Here is a 12,390-nt window from a genome sequence, read left to right as displayed (position 1 = left end):
GGAAGCTGTAAGTAGCAATAACAGGAAGTAAACATTTTCCCGCTGAAGCGTTGAAAACGTTGTGGATAAACAACAAGAAAATACGTTTGGCGCCCTAGCAACAGCACCACCATCAGTCACAGAAAATTAAATGCCCCGGGTGAGGATCGAACTCACGACCTTAAGATTATGAGACTTACGCGCTGCCTACTGCGCTACCGAGGCACGGGTGCACCGCTTGTCCTGCAAACTGGGTAAATGCCCGTACCCAATATTAGACGTAGAGGACACTGTACTTCCTGGATAACGTGTTCTGTTGCTACACGTGCACTGCCGGCCCAGTTGATTGCGGTGCTGCTGCAGCTGTTGCAACGATAGGCAGCACTCCTTGTCGTTAAAGTTTCAGAGCCTCGGAGGCACCCGGACCCGGCAACTTGTGAGGCCAGGCCGACGCTAGTCTGTAGAAACATGATTGCGAGCGTCCTAGTGGGGAACCCGCGAGTGCTGCGTTCTCGGTCCTTCTCAAGGGAAATCCAGCTACACATTCTTGTGGATCGTGCATCTCAAGCGCTCAAGCCACGCGGCAGCATCATCGCGGGAAAAGCAAAAATGATGCATCGGCCGGGAATCGAACCCGGGCCGCCCGCGTGGCAGGCGAGCATTCTACACTGAACCACCGATGCTGGGGCCAGCGGTAACTTGACGCTTGCTTCCCGAGCAGATGTCTCAAGGGAAAGTGGGACTGCCGTCAAGCGCCGTAGCATTCTGTGGGAAGATGCTGCAGGACGCTGAATCCTGCACTGCACTGCTTAAAAATGCCGCCAGAACGCGGTCCTCTGCGTACTCTTGCGTCGCCGGCGCCCAAACTCCTTGCCAAAGGATGCGAAAATGTGCGCGGATACGCTGGTCCGAATGCGTCTGGATGTGCTCCCCTAGCCTGCCTCGAAATGGCGCCTGCCAGGTACGATCACCTTCCGCCGCTGCCGACTGGCGGGAAGCCGACCACAGCGCGGACGCGCGGCGCTCGCTTGTGCGGTTGGTGGTGTAATGGTCAGCATAGTTTGCCTTCCAAGCAGTTGATCCGGGTTCGATTCCGGCCACCGCCAGGGCTTTTAATTTCGCGTATGAGTACTTTTGCCACGCGCTCTTAAATTATTGTTTTTTTCGCCCTCTTACTCGCTGCATACCAGCCCTTAGTGTGTCTCGACTTGTCTCGTGTCTCGACTTGTCTCGACTTTTGCTCAGCTGACGCGAGAGCTGACGCTCTCAAAATCGGCCCTTTATCAAAACGACAAGCACGAGAAACGACACTGAGAGAGCTAAGGAGAGGCGAGGCGATGGGACACAACAGCACGCCCCCTTCATTTCACGGTGGCGTCTCCCTGGACCGAATCGGGCTGTAGCTCGAAAACAAAGGAGAAAACAAAAATAGGAAGTAAAAGTGCAAATAGTGCCCTGTGTTCCCATGCGCTCACCCGCCAAGTACTGACAAGGGCCAAAGTTGTTACGCATCGGCAATCGGACATTTTCTTTCATTTTTCTCTTTATCGGTTGAGAACCAGTGTATTCAAGATATTATGGCCATTGCCGAGTGAATGCTGTAGCGCTTCCCGACGAGTCGGGTTCGGATCCTCTGTCAACTTCCACGCAGGGTGATGATCTTCTGGTCATCACACTCGCCAGCTGAAATCGGCGCTGCCTTTTCGAGGTAGTAAAGGAGTAGTGGCCCGTGGGGGGATCGAACCCACGACCTTCGCGTTATTAGCACGACGCTCTAACCAACTGAGCTAACGGGCCTCGGCAGATGCAGTTGCTCAGCCCTACGCTGGAAAACAGGTGGCATGAAAGCCATACACCATTTCTATGGTCGTCGTGTGTCTGCTTCCCTAGTCTATATTCTGCTGACGGTCACGAAACAGTAGCTATATTGCGAGCAGGACGGGAAAACGGCCGCTCGGACAGCTCAAACCTGTCACGATTCGTGTGGAAAAAATTCCGTTTCCGGTACCGGGAATCGAACCCGGGCCTCCTGGGTGAAAGCCAGGTATCCTAGCCACTAGACCACACCGGATGCGGCCGTTTCGTTCGGACCGTTCGTACGGTCGCTTGTCGCATTTCGTGTCGAGTGCCGCGTCGGCGCCCCTCTCTCTTTGCGAGCATCTTTGCACATAGTGACTGGCAAGGCGCGCACCTCAAAACGTCGCAGAGCAATGCTTTTGGCTTCATGCTCTGCTGGGAGAAGAGGAAAAGGGAAGCTGTAAGTAGCAATAACAGGAAGTAAACATTTTCCCGCTGAAGCGTTGAAAACGTTGTGGATAACAAACAAGAAATACGTTGGCGCCCTAGCAACAGCACCACCATCAGTCACAGAAAAATTAAATGCCCCGGGTGAGGATCGAACTCACGACCTTAAGATTATGAGACTTACGCGCTGCCTACTGCGCTACCGAGGCACGGGTGCACCGCTTGTCCTGCAAACTGGGTAAATGCCGTACCCAATATTAGACGTAGAGACACTGTACTTCCTGGATAACGTGTTCTGTTGCTACACGTGCACTGCCGGCCCAGTTGATTGCGGTGCTGCTGCAGCTGTTGCAACGATAGGCAGCACTCCTTGTCGTTAAAGTTCAGAGCCTCGGAGGCACCCGGACCCGGCAACTTGTGAGGCCAGGCCGACGCTAGTCTGTAGAACATGATGCGAGCGTCCTAGTGGGGACCCGCGAGTGCTGCGTTCTCGGTCCTTCTCAAGGGAAATCCAGCTACACATTCTTGTGGATCGTGCATCTCAAGCGCTCAAGCCACGCGGCAGCATCATCGCGGGAAAAGCAAAATGATGCATCGGCCGGGAATCGAACCCGGGCCGCCCGCGTGGCAGGCGAGCATTCTACCACTGAACCACCGATGCTGGGGCCAGCGGTAACTTGACGCTGCTTCCCGAGCAGATGTCTCAAGGGAAAGTGGGACTGCCGTCAAGCGCCGTAGCATTCTGTGGGAAAGATGCTGCAGACGCTGAATCCTGCACTGCACTGCTTAAAAATGCCGCCAGAACGCGGTCCTCTGCGTACTCTTGCGTCGCCGGCGCCCAACTCTTGCCAAAGGATGCGAAATGTGCGCGGATACGCTGTCCGAATGCGTCTGGATGTGCTCCCCTAGCCTGCCTCGAAATGCGCCTGCCAGGTACGATCACCTTCCGCCGCTGCCGACTGGCGGGAAGCCGACACAGCGCGGACGCGCGGCGCTCGCTTGTGCGGTGGTGGTGTAATGGTCAGCATAGTTGCCTTCCAAGCAGTTGATCCGGGTTCGATTCCCGGCCACCGCAGCAGGCTTTTAATTTCGCGTATGAGTACTTTTGCCACGCGCTCTTAAATTATTGTTTTTTCGCCCTCTTACTCGCTGCATACCAGCCCTTAGTGTGTCTCGACTTGTCTCGTGTCTCGACTTGTCTCGACTTTGCTCAGCTGACGCGAGAGCTGACGCTCTCAAATCGGCCTTTATCAAAACGACAAGCACGAGAAACGACTGAGAGAGCTAAGGAGAGGCGAGGCGATGGACACACAGCACGCCCCCTTCATTTCACGGTGGCGTCTCCCTGACCGAATCGGGCTGTAGCTCCGAAAACAAAGGAGAAACAAAAATAGGAAGTAAAAAGTGCAAATAGTGCCCTGTGTTCCCATGCGCTCACCCGCCCAAGTACTGACAAGGGCCAAAGTTGTTACGCATCGGCAATCGGACATTTTCTTTCATTTTCTCTTTATCGGTTGAGAACCAGTGTATTCAAGATATTATGGCCATTGCCGAGTGAATGCTGTAGCGCTTCCCGACGAGTCGGGTTCGGATCCTCTGTCAACTTCCACGCAGGGTGATGATCTTCTGGTCATCACACTCGCCAGCTGAAATCGGCGCTGCCTTTTCGAGGTAGTAAAGGAGTAGTGGCCCGTGGGGGGATCGAACCCACGACCTTCGCGTTATTAGCACGACGCTCTAACCAACTGAGCTAACGGGCCTCGGCAGATGCAGTTGCTCAGCCCTACGCTGGAAACAGGTGGCATGAAGCCATACACCATTTCTATGGTCGTCGTGTGTCTGCTTCCCTAGTCTATATTCTGCTGACGGTCACGAAACAGTAGCTATATTGCGAGCAGGACGGGAAACGGCCGCTCGGACAGCTCAAACCTGTCACGATTCGTGTGGAAAAAATTCCGTTCCGGTACCGGGAATCGAACCCGGGCCTCCTGGGTGAAAGCCAGGTATCCTAGCCACTAGACCACACCGGATGCGGCCGTTTCGTTCGACCGTTCGTACGGTCGCTTGTCGCATTTCGTGTCGAGTGCCGCGTCGGCGCCCCTCTCTCTTTGCGAGCATCTTTGCACATAGTGACTGGCAAGGCGCGCACCTCAAACGTCGCAGAGCAATGCTTTTGGCTTCATGCTCTGCTGGGAGAAGAGGAAAAGGGAAGCTGTAAGTAGCAATAACAGGAAGTAAACATTTTCCCGCTGAAGCGTTGAAACGTTGTGGATAACAAACAAGAAATACGTTGGCGCCCTAGCAACAGCACCACCATCAGTCACAGAAAATTAAATGCCCCGGGTGAGGATCGAACTCACGACCTTAAGATTATGAGACTTACGCGCTGCCTACTGCGCTACCGAGGCACGGGTGCACCGCTTGTCCTGCAAACTGGGTAAATGCCGTACCCAATATTAGACGTAGAGACACTGTACTTCCTGGATAACGTGTTCTGTTGCTACACGTGCACTGCCGGCCCAGTTGATTGCGGTGCTGCTGCAGCTGTTGCAACGATAGGCAGCACTCCTTGTCGTTAAAGTTCAGAGCCTCGGAGGCACCCGGACCCGGCAACTTGTGAGGCCAGGCCGACGCTAGTCTGTAGAACATGATGCGAGCGTCCTAGTGGGGACCCGCGAGTGCTGCGTTCTCGGTCCTTCTCAAGGGAAATCCAGCTACACATTCTTGTGGATCGTGCATCTCAAGCGCTCAAGCCACGCGGCAGCATCATCGCGGGAAAAGCAAAATGATGCATCGGCCGGGAATCGAACCCGGGCCGCCCGCGTGGCAGGCGAGCATTCTACCACTGAACCACCGATGCTGGGGCCAGCGGTAACTTGACGCTGCTTCCCGAGCAGATGTCTCAAGGGAAAGTGGGACTGCCGTCAAGCGCCGTAGCATTCTGTGGGAAAGATGCTGCAGACGCTGAATCCTGCACTGCACTGCTTAAAAATGCCGCCAGAACGCGGTCCTCTGCGTACTCTTGCGTCGCCGGCGCCCAACTCTTGCCAAAGGATGCGAAATGTGCGCGGATACGCTGTCCGAATGCGTCTGGATGTGCTCCCCTAGCCTGCCTCGAAATGCGCCTGCCAGGTACGATCACCTTCCGCCGCTGCCGACTGGCGGGAAGCCGACACAGCGCGGACGCGCGGCGCTCGCTTGTGCGGTGGTGGTGTAATGGTCAGCATAGTTGCCTTCCAAGCAGTTGATCCGGGTTCGATTCCCGGCCACCGCAGCAGGCTTTTAATTTCGCGTATGAGTACTTTTGCCACGCGCTCTTAAATTATTGTTTTTTCGCCCTCTTACTCGCTGCATACCAGCCCTTAGTGTGTCTCGACTTGTCTCGTGTCTCGACTTGTCTCGACTTTGCTCAGCTGACGCGAGAGCTGACGCTCTCAAATCGGCCTTTATCAAAACGACAAGCACGAGAAACGACTGAGAGAGCTAAGGAGAGGCGAGGCGATGGACACACAGCACGCCCCCTTCATTTCACGGTGGCGTCTCCCTGACCGAATCGGGCTGTAGCTCCGAAAACAAAGGAGAAACAAAAATAGGAAGTAAAAGTGCAAATAGTGCCCTGTGTTCCCATGCGCTCACCCGCCCAAGTACTGACAAGGGCCAAAGTTGTTACGCATCGGCAATCGGACATTTTCTTTCATTTTCTCTTTATCGGTTGAGAACCAGTGTATTCAAGATATTATGGCCATTGCCGAGTGAATGCTGTAGCGCTTCCCGACGAGTCGGGTTCGGATCCTCTGTCAACTTCCACGCAGGGTGATGATCTTCTGGTCATCACACTCGCCAGCTGAAATCGGCGCTGCCTTTTCGAGGTAGTAAAGGAGTAGTGGCCCGTGGGGGGATCGAACCCACGACCTTCGCGTTATTAGCACGACGCTCTAACCAACTGAGCTAACGGGCCTCGGCAGATGCAGTTGCTCAGCCCTACGCTGGAAACAGGTGGCATGAAGCCATACACCATTTCTATGGTCGTCGTGTGTCTGCTTCCCTAGTCTATATTCTGCTGACGGTCACGAAACAGTAGCTATATTGCGAGCAGGACGGGAAACGGCCGCTCGGACAGCTCAAACCTGTCACGATTCGTGTGGAAAAAATTCCGTTCCGGTACCGGGAATCGAACCCGGGCCTCCTGGGTGAAAGCCAGGTATCCTAGCCACTAGACCACACCGGATGCGGCCGTTTCGTTCGACCGTTCGTACGGTCGCTTGTCGCATTTCGTGTCGAGTGCCGCGTCGGCGCCCCTCTCTCTTTGCGAGCATCTTTGCACATAGTGACTGGCAAGGCGCGCACCTCAAACGTCGCAGAGCAATGCTTTTGGCTTCATGCTCTGCTGGGAGAAGAGGAAAAGGGAAGCTGTAAGTAGCAATAACAGGAAGTAAACATTTTCCCGCTGAAGCGTTGAAACGTTGTGGATAACAAACAAGAAATACGTTGGCGCCCTAGCAACAGCACCACCATCAGTCACAGAAAATTAAATGCCCCGGGTGAGGATCGAACTCACGACCTTAAGATTATGAGACTTACGCGCTGCCTACTGCGCTACCGAGGCACGGGTGCACCGCTTGTCCTGCAAACTGGGTAAATGCCGTACCCAATATTAGACGTAGAGACACTGTACTTCCTGGATAACGTGTTCTGTTGCTACACGTGCACTGCCGGCCCAGTTGATTGCGGTGCTGCTGCAGCTGTTGCAACGATAGGCAGCACTCCTTGTCGTTAAAGTTCAGAGCCTCGGAGGCACCCGGACCCGGCAACTTGTGAGGCCAGGCCGACGCTAGTCTGTAGAACATGATGCGAGCGTCCTAGTGGGGACCCGCGAGTGCTGCGTTCTCGGTCCTTCTCAAGGGAAATCCAGCTACACATTCTTGTGGATCGTGCATCTCAAGCGCTCAAGCCACGCGGCAGCATCATCGCGGGAAAAGCAAAATGATGCATCGGCCGGGAATCGAACCCGGGCCGCCCGCGTGGCAGGCGAGCATTCTACCACTGAACCACCGATGCTGGGGCCAGCGGTAACTTGACGCTGCTTCCCGAGCAGATGTCTCAAGGGAAAGTGGGACTGCCGTCAAGCGCCGTAGCATTCTGTGGGAAAGATGCTGCAGACGCTGAATCCTGCACTGCACTGCTTAAAAATGCCGCCAGAACGCGGTCCTCTGCGTACTCTTGCGTCGCCGGCGCCCAACTCTTGCCAAAGGATGCGAAATGTGCGCGGATACGCTGTCCGAATGCGTCTGGATGTGCTCCCCTAGCCTGCCTCGAAATGCGCCTGCCAGGTACGATCACCTTCCGCCGCTGCCGACTGGCGGGAAGCCGACACAGCGCGGACGCGCGGCGCTCGCTTGTGCGGTGGTGGTGTAATGGTCAGCATAGTTGCCTTCCAAGCAGTTGATCCGGGTTCGATTCCCGGCCACCGCAGCAGGCTTTTAATTTCGCGTATGAGTACTTTTGCCACGCGCTCTTAAATTATTGTTTTTTCGCCCTCTTACTCGCTGCATACCAGCCCTTAGTGTGTCTCGACTTGTCTCGTGTCTCGACTTGTCTCGACTTTGCTCAGCTGACGCGAGAGCTGACGCTCTCAAATCGGCCTTTATCAAAACGACAAGCACGAGAAACGACTGAGAGAGCTAAGGAGAGGCGAGGCGATGGACACACAGCACGCCCCCTTCATTTCACGGTGGCGTCTCCCTGACCGAATCGGGCTGTAGCTCCGAAAACAAAGGAGAAACAAAAATAGGAAGTAAAAGTGCAAATAGTGCCCTGTGTTCCCATGCGCTCACCCGCCCAAGTACTGACAAGGGCCAAAGTTGTTACGCATCGGCAATCGGACATTTTCTTTCATTTTCTCTTTATCGGTTGAGAACCAGTGTATTCAAGATATTATGGCCATTGCCGAGTGAATGCTGTAGCGCTTCCCGACGAGTCGGGTTCGGATCCTCTGTCAACTTCCACGCAGGGTGATGATCTTCTGGTCATCACACTCGCCAGCTGAAATCGGCGCTGCCTTTTCGAGGTAGTAAAGGAGTAGTGGCCCGTGGGGGGATCGAACCCACGACCTTCGCGTTATTAGCACGACGCTCTAACCAACTGAGCTAACGGGCCTCGGCAGATGCAGTTGCTCAGCCCTACGCTGGAAACAGGTGGCATGAAGCCATACACCATTTCTATGGTCGTCGTGTGTCTGCTTCCCTAGTCTATATTCTGCTGACGGTCACGAAACAGTAGCTATATTGCGAGCAGGACGGGAAACGGCCGCTCGGACAGCTCAAACCTGTCACGATTCGTGTGGAAAAAATTCCGTTCCGGTACCGGGAATCGAACCCGGGCCTCCTGGGTGAAAGCCAGGTATCCTAGCCACTAGACCACACCGGATGCGGCCGTTTCGTTCGACCGTTCGTACGGTCGCTTGTCGCATTTCGTGTCGAGTGCCGCGTCGGCGCCCCTCTCTCTTTGCGAGCATCTTTGCACATAGTGACTGGCAAGGCGCGCACCTCAAACGTCGCAGAGCAATGCTTTTGGCTTCATGCTCTGCTGGGAGAAGAGGAAAAGGGAAGCTGTAAGTAGCAATAACAGGAAGTAAACATTTTCCCGCTGAAGCGTTGAAACGTTGTGGATAACAAACAAGAAATACGTTGGCGCCCTAGCAACAGCACCACCATCAGTCACAGAAAATTAAATGCCCCGGGTGAGGATCGAACTCACGACCTTAAGATTATGAGACTTACGCGCTGCCTACTGCGCTACCGAGGCACGGGTGCACCGCTTGTCCTGCAAACTGGGTAAATGCCGTACCCAATATTAGACGTAGAGACACTGTACTTCCTGGATAACGTGTTCTGTTGCTACACGTGCACTGCCGGCCCAGTTGATTGCGGTGCTGCTGCAGCTGTTGCAACGATAGGCAGCACTCCTTGTCGTTAAAGTTCAGAGCCTCGGAGGCACCCGGACCCGGCAACTTGTGAGGCCAGGCCGACGCTAGTCTGTAGAACATGATGCGAGCGTCCTAGTGGGGACCCGCGAGTGCTGCGTTCTCGGTCCTTCTCAAGGGAAATCCAGCTACACATTCTTGTGGATCGTGCATCTCAAGCGCTCAAGCCACGCGGCAGCATCATCGCGGGAAAAGCAAAATGATGCATCGGCCGGGAATCGAACCCGGGCCGCCCGCGTGGCAGGCGAGCATTCTACCACTGAACCACCGATGCTGGGGCCAGCGGTAACTTGACGCTGCTTCCCGAGCAGATGTCTCAAGGGAAAGTGGGACTGCCGTCAAGCGCCGTAGCATTCTGTGGGAAAGATGCTGCAGACGCTGAATCCTGCACTGCACTGCTTAAAAATGCCGCCAGAACGCGGTCCTCTGCGTACTCTTGCGTCGCCGGCGCCCAACTCTTGCCAAAGGATGCGAAATGTGCGCGGATACGCTGTCCGAATGCGTCTGGATGTGCTCCCCTAGCCTGCCTCGAAATGCGCCTGCCAGGTACGATCACCTTCCGCCGCTGCCGACTGGCGGGAAGCCGACACAGCGCGGACGCGCGGCGCTCGCTTGTGCGGTGGTGGTGTAATGGTCAGCATAGTTGCCTTCCAAGCAGTTGATCCGGGTTCGATTCCCGGCCACCGCAGCAGGCTTTTAATTTCGCGTATGAGTACTTTTGCCACGCGCTCTTAAATTATTGTTTTTTCGCCCTCTTACTCGCTGCATACCAGCCCTTAGTGTGTCTCGACTTGTCTCGTGTCTCGACTTGTCTCGACTTTGCTCAGCTGACGCGAGAGCTGACGCTCTCAAATCGGCCTTTATCAAAACGACAAGCACGAGAAACGACTGAGAGAGCTAAGGAGAGGCGAGGCGATGGACACACAGCACGCCCCCTTCATTTCACGGTGGCGTCTCCCTGACCGAATCGGGCTGTAGCTCCGAAAACAAAGGAGAAACAAAAATAGGAAGTAAAAGTGCAAATAGTGCCCTGTGTTCCCATGCGCTCACCCGCCCAAGTACTGACAAGGGCCAAAGTTGTTACGCATCGGCAATCGGACATTTTCTTTCATTTTCTCTTTATCGGTTGAGAACCAGTGTATTCAAGATATTATGGCCATTGCCGAGTGAATGCTGTAGCGCTTCCCGACGAGTCGGGTTCGGATCCTCTGTCAACTTCCACGCAGGGTGATGATCTTCTGGTCATCACACTCGCCAGCTGAAATCGGCGCTGCCTTTTCGAGGTAGTAAAGGAGTAGTGGCCCGTGGGGGGATCGAACCCACGACCTTCGCGTTATTAGCACGACGCTCTAACCAACTGAGCTAACGGGCCTCGGCAGATGCAGTTGCTCAGCCCTACGCTGGAAACAGGTGGCATGAAGCCATACACCATTTCTATGGTCGTCGTGTGTCTGCTTCCCTAGTCTATATTCTGCTGACGGTCACGAAACAGTAGCTATATTGCGAGCAGGACGGGAAACGGCCGCTCGGACAGCTCAAACCTGTCACGATTCGTGTGGAAAAAATTCCGTTCCGGTACCGGGAATCGAACCCGGGCCTCCTGGGTGAAAGCCAGGTATCCTAGCCACTAGACCACACCGGATGCGGCCGTTTCGTTCGACCGTTCGTACGGTCGCTTGTCGCATTTCGTGTCGAGTGCCGCGTCGGCGCCCCTCTCTCTTTGCGAGCATCTTTGCACATAGTGACTGGCAAGGCGCGCACCTCAAACGTCGCAGAGCAATGCTTTTGGCTTCATGCTCTGCTGGGAGAAGAGGAAAAGGGAAGCTGTAAGTAGCAATAACAGGAAGTAAACATTTTCCCGCTGAAGCGTTGAAACGTTGTGGATAACAAACAAGAAATACGTTGGCGCCCTAGCAACAGCACCACCATCAGTCACAGAAAATTAAATGCCCCGGGTGAGGATCGAACTCACGACCTTAAGATTATGAGACTTACGCGCTGCCTACTGCGCTACCGAGGCACGGGTGCACCGCTTGTCCTGCAAACTGGGTAAATGCCGTACCCAATATTAGACGTAGAGACACTGTACTTCCTGGATAACGTGTTCTGTTGCTACACGTGCACTGCCGGCCCAGTTGATTGCGGTGCTGCTGCAGCTGTTGCAACGATAGGCAGCACTCCTTGTCGTTAAAGTTCAGAGCCTCGGAGGCACCCGGACCCGGCAACTTGTGAGGCCAGGCCGACGCTAGTCTGTAGAACATGATGCGAGCGTCCTAGTGGGGACCCGCGAGTGCTGCGTTCTCGGTCCTTCTCAAGGGAAATCCAGCTACACATTCTTGTGGATCGTGCATCTCAAGCGCTCAAGCCACGCGGCAGCATCATCGCGGGAAAAGCAAAATGATGCATCGGCCGGGAATCGAACCCGGGCCGCCCGCGTGGCAGGCGAGCATTCTACCACTGAACCACCGATGCTGGGGCCAGCGGTAACTTGACGCTGCTTCCCGAGCAGATGTCTCAAGGGAAAGTGGGACTGCCGTCAAGCGCCGTAGCATTCTGTGGGAAAGATGCTGCAGACGCTGAATCCTGCACTGCACTGCTTAAAAATGCCGCCAGAACGCGGTCCTCTGCGTACTCTTGCGTCGCCGGCGCCCAACTCTTGCCAAAGGATGCGAAATGTGCGCGGATACGCTGTCCGAATGCGTCTGGATGTGCTCCCCTAGCCTGCCTCGAAATGCGCCTGCCAGGTACGATCACCTTCCGCCGCTGCCGACTGGCGGGAAGCCGACACAGCGCGGACGCGCGGCGCTCGCTTGTGCGGTGGTGGTGTAATGGTCAGCATAGTTGCCTTCCAAGCAGTTGATCCGGGTTCGATTCCCGGCCACCGCAGCAGGCTTTTAATTTCGCGTATGAGTACTTTTGCCACGCGCTCTTAAATTATTGTTTTTTCGCCCTCTTACTCGCTGCATACCAGCCCTTAGTGTGTCTCGACTTGTCTCGTGTCTCGACTTGTCTCGACTTTGCTCAGCTGACGCGAGAGCTGACGCTCTCAAATCGGCCTTTATCAAAACGACAAGCACGAGAAACGACTGAGAGAGCTAAGGAGAGGCGAGGCGATGGACACACAGCACGCCCCCTTCATTTCACGGTGGCGTCTCCCTGACCGAATCGGGCTGTAGCTCCGAAAA

At 55.0% G+C, this 12,390-nt stretch overlaps 27 non-coding genes across 27 annotated transcripts; 5 read left to right on the top strand and 22 right to left on the bottom strand.

The window, feature by feature from the left end:
- Positions 1-131: 131 nt before the first annotated feature.
- On the bottom strand, positions 132-204 carry Trnam-cau. The gene has a single exon. It is a non-coding gene; the product is annotated as a tRNA-Met (tRNA).
- Positions 205-592: 388 nt separating this feature from the next.
- Trnag-gcc lies at positions 593-662 on the bottom strand. Its single transcript has one exon. It is a non-coding gene; the product is annotated as a tRNA-Gly (tRNA).
- A 1,040-nt stretch (positions 663-1,702) lies between these two features.
- Trnai-aau lies at positions 1,703-1,776 on the bottom strand. The gene has a single exon. It is a non-coding gene; the product is annotated as a tRNA-Ile (tRNA).
- Positions 1,777-1,978: 202 nt separating this feature from the next.
- On the bottom strand, positions 1,979-2,050 carry Trnae-uuc. The gene has a single exon. It is a non-coding gene; the product is annotated as a tRNA-Glu (tRNA).
- Positions 2,051-2,359: 309 nt separating this feature from the next.
- Positions 2,360-2,432, bottom strand: Trnam-cau. Its single transcript has one exon. It is a non-coding gene; the product is annotated as a tRNA-Met (tRNA).
- Positions 2,433-2,813: 381 nt separating this feature from the next.
- On the bottom strand, positions 2,814-2,884 carry Trnag-gcc. The gene has a single exon. It is a non-coding gene; the product is annotated as a tRNA-Gly (tRNA).
- Positions 2,885-3,226: 342 nt separating this feature from the next.
- Trnag-ucc lies at positions 3,227-3,298 on the top strand. Its single transcript has one exon. It is a non-coding gene; the product is annotated as a tRNA-Gly (tRNA).
- A 611-nt stretch (positions 3,299-3,909) lies between these two features.
- Positions 3,910-3,983, bottom strand: Trnai-aau. Its single transcript has one exon. It is a non-coding gene; the product is annotated as a tRNA-Ile (tRNA).
- A 198-nt stretch (positions 3,984-4,181) lies between these two features.
- Positions 4,182-4,253, bottom strand: Trnae-uuc. Its single transcript has one exon. It is a non-coding gene; the product is annotated as a tRNA-Glu (tRNA).
- A 305-nt stretch (positions 4,254-4,558) lies between these two features.
- Positions 4,559-4,631, bottom strand: Trnam-cau. The gene has a single exon. It is a non-coding gene; the product is annotated as a tRNA-Met (tRNA).
- A 381-nt stretch (positions 4,632-5,012) lies between these two features.
- Positions 5,013-5,083, bottom strand: Trnag-gcc. Its single transcript has one exon. It is a non-coding gene; the product is annotated as a tRNA-Gly (tRNA).
- Positions 5,084-5,425: 342 nt separating this feature from the next.
- Positions 5,426-5,497, top strand: Trnag-ucc. The gene has a single exon. It is a non-coding gene; the product is annotated as a tRNA-Gly (tRNA).
- A 610-nt stretch (positions 5,498-6,107) lies between these two features.
- On the bottom strand, positions 6,108-6,181 carry Trnai-aau. The gene has a single exon. It is a non-coding gene; the product is annotated as a tRNA-Ile (tRNA).
- Positions 6,182-6,379: 198 nt separating this feature from the next.
- On the bottom strand, positions 6,380-6,451 carry Trnae-uuc. Its single transcript has one exon. It is a non-coding gene; the product is annotated as a tRNA-Glu (tRNA).
- A 305-nt stretch (positions 6,452-6,756) lies between these two features.
- Trnam-cau lies at positions 6,757-6,829 on the bottom strand. Its single transcript has one exon. It is a non-coding gene; the product is annotated as a tRNA-Met (tRNA).
- A 381-nt stretch (positions 6,830-7,210) lies between these two features.
- On the bottom strand, positions 7,211-7,281 carry Trnag-gcc. Its single transcript has one exon. It is a non-coding gene; the product is annotated as a tRNA-Gly (tRNA).
- A 342-nt stretch (positions 7,282-7,623) lies between these two features.
- On the top strand, positions 7,624-7,695 carry Trnag-ucc. The gene has a single exon. It is a non-coding gene; the product is annotated as a tRNA-Gly (tRNA).
- A 610-nt stretch (positions 7,696-8,305) lies between these two features.
- Positions 8,306-8,379, bottom strand: Trnai-aau. The gene has a single exon. It is a non-coding gene; the product is annotated as a tRNA-Ile (tRNA).
- A 198-nt stretch (positions 8,380-8,577) lies between these two features.
- On the bottom strand, positions 8,578-8,649 carry Trnae-uuc. Its single transcript has one exon. It is a non-coding gene; the product is annotated as a tRNA-Glu (tRNA).
- A 305-nt stretch (positions 8,650-8,954) lies between these two features.
- Trnam-cau lies at positions 8,955-9,027 on the bottom strand. Its single transcript has one exon. It is a non-coding gene; the product is annotated as a tRNA-Met (tRNA).
- A 381-nt stretch (positions 9,028-9,408) lies between these two features.
- Positions 9,409-9,479, bottom strand: Trnag-gcc. Its single transcript has one exon. It is a non-coding gene; the product is annotated as a tRNA-Gly (tRNA).
- Positions 9,480-9,821: 342 nt separating this feature from the next.
- Positions 9,822-9,893, top strand: Trnag-ucc. The gene has a single exon. It is a non-coding gene; the product is annotated as a tRNA-Gly (tRNA).
- Positions 9,894-10,503: 610 nt separating this feature from the next.
- On the bottom strand, positions 10,504-10,577 carry Trnai-aau. Its single transcript has one exon. It is a non-coding gene; the product is annotated as a tRNA-Ile (tRNA).
- Positions 10,578-10,775: 198 nt separating this feature from the next.
- Positions 10,776-10,847, bottom strand: Trnae-uuc. Its single transcript has one exon. It is a non-coding gene; the product is annotated as a tRNA-Glu (tRNA).
- Positions 10,848-11,152: 305 nt separating this feature from the next.
- Trnam-cau lies at positions 11,153-11,225 on the bottom strand. Its single transcript has one exon. It is a non-coding gene; the product is annotated as a tRNA-Met (tRNA).
- Positions 11,226-11,606: 381 nt separating this feature from the next.
- Positions 11,607-11,677, bottom strand: Trnag-gcc. Its single transcript has one exon. It is a non-coding gene; the product is annotated as a tRNA-Gly (tRNA).
- Positions 11,678-12,019: 342 nt separating this feature from the next.
- Trnag-ucc lies at positions 12,020-12,091 on the top strand. Its single transcript has one exon. It is a non-coding gene; the product is annotated as a tRNA-Gly (tRNA).
- Positions 12,092-12,390: the final 299 nt, after the last annotated feature.

Source organism: Schistocerca piceifrons, unplaced genomic scaffold (assembly GCF_021461385.2).
Source record: "Schistocerca piceifrons isolate TAMUIC-IGC-003096 unplaced genomic scaffold, iqSchPice1.1 HiC_scaffold_567, whole genome shotgun sequence".
NCBI classification, from domain to species: Eukaryota; Metazoa; Arthropoda; class Insecta; order Orthoptera; family Acrididae; genus Schistocerca; species Schistocerca piceifrons.
The sequence above is the reverse complement of the archived record's forward strand: the minus strand, read 5'-3'. Positions and strand labels throughout refer to the sequence as shown.